Consider the following 9104-nt stretch of genomic DNA (forward strand, 5'->3'; position numbering starts at 1 on the left):
CGCGCGCGTGCGCGCACTGTGTACTTTCAAGAAAGGATACCCCCTCCTTCTGCCCTAGCTTTGTTGGGAGCAGTGACTGAGGCCCTGGAGAAAATGCTGTGGGTGGTCAATTTTATCTGGTGTCCTCATAGACACCTTCAATGTCCTTTTAAATGGAAGGAAGGTAGACTAAAGTGATAACCTTCTTGGGGTTGACAACAGGGCAGGCAGATCCTGGAGCGAACAGGTACCTGACTGCAGGAGACCTTGTTTTAACATTAATGTGTGCAGAGGTATTTGAGATGGCAGGACCCTGGGGCCTCCACATGAGAAGTCCTCACCCAGGACTTCAGGCCTCACAAATCCCCAGATCGCTGGTCAGCACTTGGGACCGACCATTCTCCCCTTAGGAAAATGAAAGAAAACTTAATTTTTGAAAGAAGGAATATGATGGCTTTAGCTCTTTTTGTTTGTTTTGAAAATTAATTTGACCTGATAGGTGGTCTGTAGACTGCCCACCCCATGTAAAAAAGACATGACCAAGGCATGATGGTCTCTGGGGAGTTCTTGCCCTTCTCGGAGTCTCTCCTGCCCTTGCTAAGTGCTCTGTTCTTTTAGGAAAAGGGGCTGCATTTCATGACTTTTGCCACTAGACTGCACCCTTATCTATGATAAGAATTCTTGCTGGAGGACTGCTTTTGAGAAAATATTTCGCTGGCTGGCTCCATTGGGATCGTCTCACCCGGTGGTGTTCGCATTCCCGATCCTGATCCAGAGTGTCAGTTCTCTGTGTGCCAATAGGCACATTTTTTAAGCAGGCCCAAAGTTTAAAGTTGTGCTTTGACACCCATTGCCAGCGCAGTTTTATTGTGTTGGTGGCTAGGAGAGGGAGGAAGAGCAGTGTGCACCAATGTAACAAAAAGGCAGGCGGGGGCTGGGGGGATGGTTGGCTCCCAGAACCTATCTCTACTGTCAGAAGGCCTGGGAAATCAGGGAGCAAATGAATGTTAAAAAAACAGGTTGCGGTATTTGAGAAGGAAAAGAGAGCAAGTGTTATTTTCTCATTTGAGTCAAGTTCAGGTGGCAAGAGTGGTAGAAAGAGGCGTGGCGTGGGGATGGGTTCAGCTCACCCTGGTGTAGCATTTGAAATGGGAAAACTAGGTCTTCTGTCCAGTTCCTCAAAAGTTGCTCAGTTCTCTCAAAATATGGCCTATAGTAGTCAATTTTTTTTTCTTTTGCTAGCTGACTTCTCATGGCTGGAGAGTACCCCGTGTGTAAGGACCAGTAAAAGAGGAGATGGTGTGTAGGGAAGAGAGGGGGGCAGAGAGAAGAAAGGTGAGAGAGTATGGGGAATTGGTCCTTGAAGGGTGATAGTGAGGTCATGGGGAGAGATCAGTGAAAGACTGTGTATGTTAAGCAACCATGTTGATCTCCACTTCCAAAAGGGCAGAAGGAACTCAGAGACAGGAACACAGGGTGAACACAAAAGAAAGTACAGGCTCCTCCAATCCTGGCATTGTCTGTAAGGATTTTTGTCCAAAGATCTGTGACTAGAGAGGTGAGTTTTATGGTGAACAATCTACATGTGATGTTTAGTGACAAGCATTCTGGGTGTTGGGGCATAAGGGCTTCCCATGATTCCATTCTACATTCTATTTGAAAAGCTCCAGGCTCTTTACGATAACCTTCAGAAGATGGGAGGGTGGGGGACTTGATATCAGCAGAGTTTCATTGAGGTGGCTTTCTCTGGGCACATTCAAACCTGGTCCCATGCCCAGACACCTCCTTTCCCACTGGCTTAGCTTTGCTGCCATGAGTGTACTTGTGTGTGGATAGGAGAACTCTGACAAGCCTTTGGACACAATGGTCTTAGTGATGTTTGAAGTTAAGTATCATCTACCATGTTCCACCTCCCGGGAGATCACTCTTTCCTTTGACAAAAAACGACCTGCAGCTTCAAGAACTGCAAACGAATGGAAGATTTGTGCTGTTTATCTGGACAACGTTCAAAGGGCACAGGGCACGTTCTAGTTCAGGAAGCTTACCAGACCTCCATAAGCTGGCTGCTTCTCGAAGGTTTTGGAATGATTTCCAGGGCAAGGGTCGGGAGAAGCAAGTCTAACTACTGTCTAAGAGAGGCTTCTTTATGGCGTTGGCTCCAGTCTCAAGATCTGGTCATTGGCTTTTTGTCCCCCCAGATACATGCATACAGAGAGACCAGGACATGTCAGGCAGACTAACGCCACCAAGATATATCAGGCAGACTAACGCCACTGTCTCATCTGAATCCTACACGCCGATACTTAAAAAAACAGGCACCTACTCTTCACATCCTTCCACAGTAACAGGACAGAGTCAGGGCGGACAGCAGCTCAAGGCTGCCTGGGTGCAGTGTCATCACTGAAGGCTAGGTGGCAGAACAGATACATGACTGAAATCACGCCTCCGCCTCCTTCCATGCAGGGGAAGAAGCAGAGGAGAGTTTTAACAATGGGGTTAGGTGCATGGGAGAGGCATAGGCTTGACAGAGGGGCACACTTGTGACCCCACACCCTGTGGGTTCACTTTTATGCTGTCCAGCCTGCCCACTCTTCCTGGTGCTAGTACCATACATGCTCGAGTTATTAAATCATCCTTCTAGCAGCTGTTCCTCAAGATTTACCCTGGAGACCAGGTTCCCCCAGCCCTAAAACTTCGCCCATGCGTAATTAGGATTCGATCTTCATTAAAGAGCCCAATACGGTCTCCCTTTAACATGTTTTAAAATGTTAGTTCGTCTACTTCACACAGTCCAGACACATAGCTGTCTGCTCAGAACCTCTTGCCATCGTGGCTCGGGGACTTTCTCAAGAAAAAAAAAAAAAAAAAAAAAGAATAACACGGTGTTGCACAGAACAGCTCAGGGGCTCCGCCCTCTCCCATCGTCCTCTGCCAGACGCAGCCTCTCTCCTCAGATAGCTCTGTGTTCCTTTGCACAGCCGAGTCGTAGGTTTTATATGACATTTCTTATAGAAAGGAGGACGGTTTTGAGGGTCAAACCATGTGCTGCTTTTAAGTTCAAGTTTTATAAGCGAGGCTCGCTGCAGCGGGCAACTTAACTGGAGTTGAAATTGACCGGGAGGCTGACTGTTATGAAAGAGCAGAAGCCAGCTGTGACTCAGAGTGATTTGTGTCCCTGTGTGAGCAGTCTATGCATCCATGGCTTTACGAATTAAAGTTTAGGAGGTTCTGGAGCCGATCCAGGCAGATAGGGGCCGAACAGAGCTCCATAAATACAGTTTGGGCCTGGAGCCCTCCTGTCTTCTCAGACCACAGGATCTGGCATGTTTCTACAATAGTCAGCTCAGAAGCCCTGTTAATTTCGGAAAATGAGATTAACAAGGAAAAGTGATCCGTTGTGACTTCGAAGACAGGGTGGGGAGGTCCAGCTCTAGCGGAGAGAGAGAAGTGGGTAGGGAAATGGAGTAAGAGGAGAGAGACAGAGGGTTAACTGCTTGAAACAGATTTAATGAGAGTGAGCTATGAAAAGGCCAAATAAAATCAGAGAGTCTGGTGGAGGCTAGGTTCGTCAGAGTTCAGCGGGGAGAGTGCGGAAAGATCAGCACACCGGGCAAATTTGTGTGAACCCGGAGAAGGTGGCCTCCCTTTTAGTTATTAGAAAATGGTTACAAGATAACAGATTTTGGAGTCTTAAACATAAATTCTGGGAAGATGTCTTAGCAGTTACCAGCTTGAGCTCCTCTTACAGTGGTCTAAATTGGATTCCCAGCGCTCATATCTGGTGACTCCAGCTCCACAGGATCTAGCGCCCTCTTCTGGTCTCCCCAGACATCACAAACATATGCACCCCCTATCCATTTGTAATGAAAATAAGAGTAAGTCTTTAAATAAAATAAATTCTCTTATTGTTAGACTTAAAACTGTACACACTCTAAATTTTCCCAAATATGTTAAAGTCTTAGTTCCCAACCAAAAATCACTTAACTTTTAAAGAAAACTCAAGTCAGCAACTCAGCCATTAAAAACATCAAACATTCTAGCACAATACAATCTGAAGATTGTATTATTTCCTCATTTGATGCTGAGAAAAGTTGGTAGGAAAATATTGTTTTGGTTTTTCTTATAATAAAATCATTTTGCTTCTGTAAGAGAAGACTGTGCGTGTACAGTAAAGTCAGTGTGCTTAACTCGGAACTCACGATAGTCTTAAATTCAAAGCCCTGTCAAAGCCTTCAAAAATGCAAATAAAATCAACCAAAGTGCCCAACCCGACAAAACAAGTGACAAAACTAATTAATCTGTTGGTTGGTGTTAGGCTGAGGTCTTGCTGGAAAGTATGTATCAATATTTGTGATTGCAATTTAGCTGTTACGATGTAAAGTTTTTGAGTACACAGTGATTAATGTCCTGATGGATAATTAAATCCTCATTACTCCTTAAGCAACACTGGAGTCCTGCCTTACACAGTGGTTAGCTCTTTGCTTGTTGTTGTTGTTGTTGTTGTTGTTGTTTTTCCAGACAGGGTTTCTCTGTGTAGCCCTGGTTGTCCTGAGACTTGCTCTGTAGACCAGGCTGCCCTTGAATTCAGAGAGCTGCCTGTCTCTGGCTCCTGAGTGCTGGGATCAGAGGTGTACTCTCCCACTACGTGGTTTCACAGTGGTTAGTTTTAAAGTCAATTTGCAATGCAAAATTTGGGTATAGTCAAAATTCCTACCTGGAAATTCCTTAAGTCGTGAGAGAAACAGAGCCAGCGTTCTTACAACCTGACTCTGTCACACAGCGGTCACGTGTGCCCTTCCTGCTACCTCAGGATACTGACAATGTGAGTGGGGAGTGAGACTTGGCTTTGCTATTTTGTTAGAAGGAAATGTTCTACAGCAAGATTAGAAGGTGGGAGCATCCAAGGTGATCTAAGGTGCATTCAGTCTTCAGGCTCACTAAAAAAACGAAACAAAAATGCCCATCCTTATGCAATTTCCAAAGAATGCACCCATGGGCTTCTCCATCTGAGTCATGTCCCCAAACACATGGTGGAGCTGAATGTGGGAACTGTGGAAAATGTGGCGATGGTCAAAGATTTCCAAAAGTGCAACGATTAAAAATTAACTCAGAATCAAATGTGTAATGAATGCAACGTGCCTCTGGTGGTACTCCCCATGTTGCATCATGGGACTTTACCGCAGCTCTTCTGAACATACAGCCTGCAAACTTTACACGGAACATACCATATTGGCACACACACCAGTGCACGCTGCATGAAACACATCGGCTCAGGGTGTTAAGCTGACTTTACTGTGCACACAGTTTTCTTCTCTTACAGAAGCATGATGGTTTAATTATGGAGAACAAAGACTTTTAGTGTTTTCCTACCATGTTTCCTCTGCATCGAATGAGTGTATATTCAGATTGTGTTGTCTTAGAATGCTTTATTTTAAAAATGACTGAGTTTTTGGCCTGTGTTGCCTTTAAAAAAATTGTTAAGTGGGTTTTGGGTCGGGATTAGGAATTTCTATCAGTTTCTGAAATGGCTGTAAACACACTTTTTAGCATGTATTAATATAGAGTGGTACTCTTAGCATTTACAGTTGTAAAGTAAAAATATTGATCAACTCTAAAAAATATTGCAGATTCCCGGTGTCCTTCACTATCAAGGGCTAAGATTTAATTCTTTATGTAAAAACTTTATGTAAAAAAAAGGAGCAAACATCATTTCTATGTAGAGTTTCTTTTGTCTTTTTAAAAAGTTATTTTATTTTATGCACATTGATGACTTGACTGCATGTATGTCTTTGTGAGGATGTCAGATCCCCTGGAACAGGAGCTATAGACAAACACTTGTGAGCCCATGTGGGTGCTGAGAATTGAACCCGGGTCCTCTGGAAGAGCAGCCAGTGCTCTTAATCACTGAGCCATCTCTCCATCTCCAGCCCCTACTTTTGTCTTCTATTAAATTTTATTTCGTGTGTGTGTGTGTGTGTGTGTGTGTGTGTGTGTGTGTGTGTGTGTGTGTGTGTGTGTAATTCACAGAGTACCTGTGGGAGTCAGAAGACAACTTGTAGGAATTGGTTCTCTTTACTCTGTGGGCACCAGGGATAGAATTTAGGACATCAGCCTTGGCAGCGAACACCTTTACCTGCTGGGCCATTTCACCAGCCCACTTTGTCCTCCATAAATGATAAATCATGTCCATACCAAACAGCTGTTTTCAGATGACTTTCTCATGGTTTATTATCAGATATTTGATTTGTATACTTATTTTATATACCCATACACTCAGGCAAAAAGAGGCCACCAGGACGAAAAGTTTAAAAAAACTCTGCAGTGCATTGAGATGGGGAGACACAGCTCATATCCTTAACCCAGAACTTATCTCTAACTGATAACCATTAGTAAAGGAAAAATTAGTTTCTCCAGTGGAATTTCACTGAGTATACAAACCTTGCTTAAGGGCAGGCCCCATGCCCAGCAGTAGGTGGACAACATAAAACAAAGTCAGTGGTATTTTTGGAGGTTTATTGTCTCATACAGCTTTGTCTGGCCTACTTTTCTTTAACCTTACAGGTCTTTTGCATATATATCATGGTTTCCAATTTTGTGTTTTCTATGGGATTTCTCTGTGTGTGAATATGTGTGTATATGTGTTTCTTAGTCCCTTTCTTTGGTTGTCCCCCCCCCCCTCATTTTAAAAGTTTGTCCTGGGGCTGGAGAGATGGCTCAGAGGTTAAGAGCGCCGACTGCTCTTCCAGAGGTCTTGAGTTCAATTCCCAGCAACCACATGGTGGCTCACAACCATCTGTAATGTATCCGAAGACAGCTACAGTGTACTTATATATAATAAATGAATAAATCTTTAAAAAAATAAAAGTTTGTCCTGTTCTAGTTTATTTTATTGGTTATTACTATTATTATCATTATTATTATTTAGATGACTATTTTCAGATGAGAAGAGCAAGAAAAGCATGAATTTGGGTGGGCAGGGAGGTGGGGAGGATCTGGGAAAAGTTGGGTGAGAGGGTGGGAAAGAAACTGCTATAGACCACGTTGAGAAACAATGGTCTGCTTGCTTGGTGACTAATCTGATTATCCAAGATGGGCATCATGCACATATTCCGTGATTTCTTTTTTGGTCCATAGTCATCAATATCTCTGTCTTTAATAACACAATGAGTGAAAGACCCAAAGTTAGGCTCACAGTTTCTTAGATCCCTGAGCTTCCCAGAATTTCAGGATGCCTATCTGCAGATCTTTGGCTCCAAGTTCTGGCCTACTGATGGGACTGTGATGTATTCAACTTAATTAGGCAGAGAATAGCTTTTGAACCATCTTGGACCTGTTTCTCTGGGAGCTCATTTTAGGCTAGTCACTGCCAACCTGAGATGTGGACTCTGCACAGTTGAGAGAGACATTGTGGACAAAACCACAAACTAAACACAGGTATCTAACATGATTAGCTTGAGTTGTTATGAACTCTATCTATCTATCTATCTATCTATCTATCTATCTATCTATCTATCCATCCTCTATCTATCTATCTATCTATCTATCTATCTATCTATCTATCCATCCATTCATCTACCTATCATTTTTGTGTGTGTATCACATATAGATGAGACACCAGGGGGCCAGAAAAGTTGGCTACCAGTTTGATGGTGAATGTGTTTGTTTATAAACCCATTCACTAGAAACTTATGCTCCTGTAGTTGGAACAGATAAATAAAACAATTGTCCACCAAGCACACATCATCCAACTAACTATAGATATCTATCTATCCATTCATCTGTCCATCCATCCATCCATCCATCCATCCATCCATCCATCCAAGGATAGAAAAGGTGAGAGGAGAAAGGAAGGTGGGCTTTCCCCTGAGCCTTAAACTTTGAATATCATTGTCCTTTTTGGTTAAAACATCTCAACTTTAAGGAAGATGAAACTGGTAAAAAAAAACTACATTATTTATTTACAAATTTTAAAGACATAATTTCTATTGTTAGAATGAAATATATATATATATATATATATATATATATATATATACTATAAAGCCAGGGAGATAGTTCACGTGGTAAAGCACTTGTTTTGTAAGTATAGGGACCTAAAAAGTTGGGTCTTGTGGCACATGTCTATAATCCCAGTAAAATGGAAAGTGTGGGCAGGCAGATCCCCGGACGTTCATTCACCATTATTAGTCTACTCTCTGTGGGGAGGTTCTAAGCTAATGATAGACCCTAGCTTAAAAGATGGAAGATACTGAAGAATAATATATAAAATTATTTTCTGACTTCCATATGCATATGCACATATCTTTATAGCTGTAGACACACATGCACTCTCTTACATAGGAATATTATGAACACACACACACACACACACACACACACACACACACACACACACACACACACAAACTTCAAGACATGCTTGGGTTCACCAGAGTGAGTTCAAGTTCAGCCTGGGCAACTTAATGAGACCTCACCTCATCCTATGGTGGAATGATTTCCCAATGTATTGGAAATACCACATTTTGTTTATTCACTAAGCAGCTGGAGGAAATGTAGACTATTTTTGTTTTTGCCTTTTGGTGTTCAGTTACTGTGCTGCTATGGGGCTGAAGAGATGGCTCAGCAGTTAAGAGAACTTTCAGTTCTTGCAGAAGACCTGGGTTCAGTTCAGCATTCACATGGTGGCTTACAACCATCTCCAGTTCCAGGAGACTGGTGCTCTCCTCTGACCGCCACTGGTAACAGGAAAGCACATGGTGCACATATATACATGCTAGAAAAACACTCATACACATAAATAAAAATAAATAAATAATAAATGAAAAAAACCCACAAAAAACTCATGCTGCTACAAACATTTATATACAAAGCAGCCTACAGGTCCCACCAGCACTCACAGGGAAGGGATTGTACAAGAGCTTGAGTCCTTAGGGGTTATCTTTCACAGTACTCAATAGGGCAACTCCATTTTCATTCTTAGGTAGGCCATCAGTAAAGTAATAGGGCTGACCTGGAAGAGAGATGATCTCAATTACAAAACAGACTACGACAAGGCAGAAACACAAAGATGAGGGAAGAACATGGGTAAGAAAGAGATACTGAATTGCTCTTCGTGATTCTTTAGT

The sequence above is a fragment of the Rattus rattus genome, chromosome 4 (genome assembly GCF_011064425.1).
Source record: "Rattus rattus isolate New Zealand chromosome 4, Rrattus_CSIRO_v1, whole genome shotgun sequence".
Lineage (NCBI taxonomy): Eukaryota > Metazoa > Chordata > Mammalia > Rodentia > Muridae > Rattus > Rattus rattus.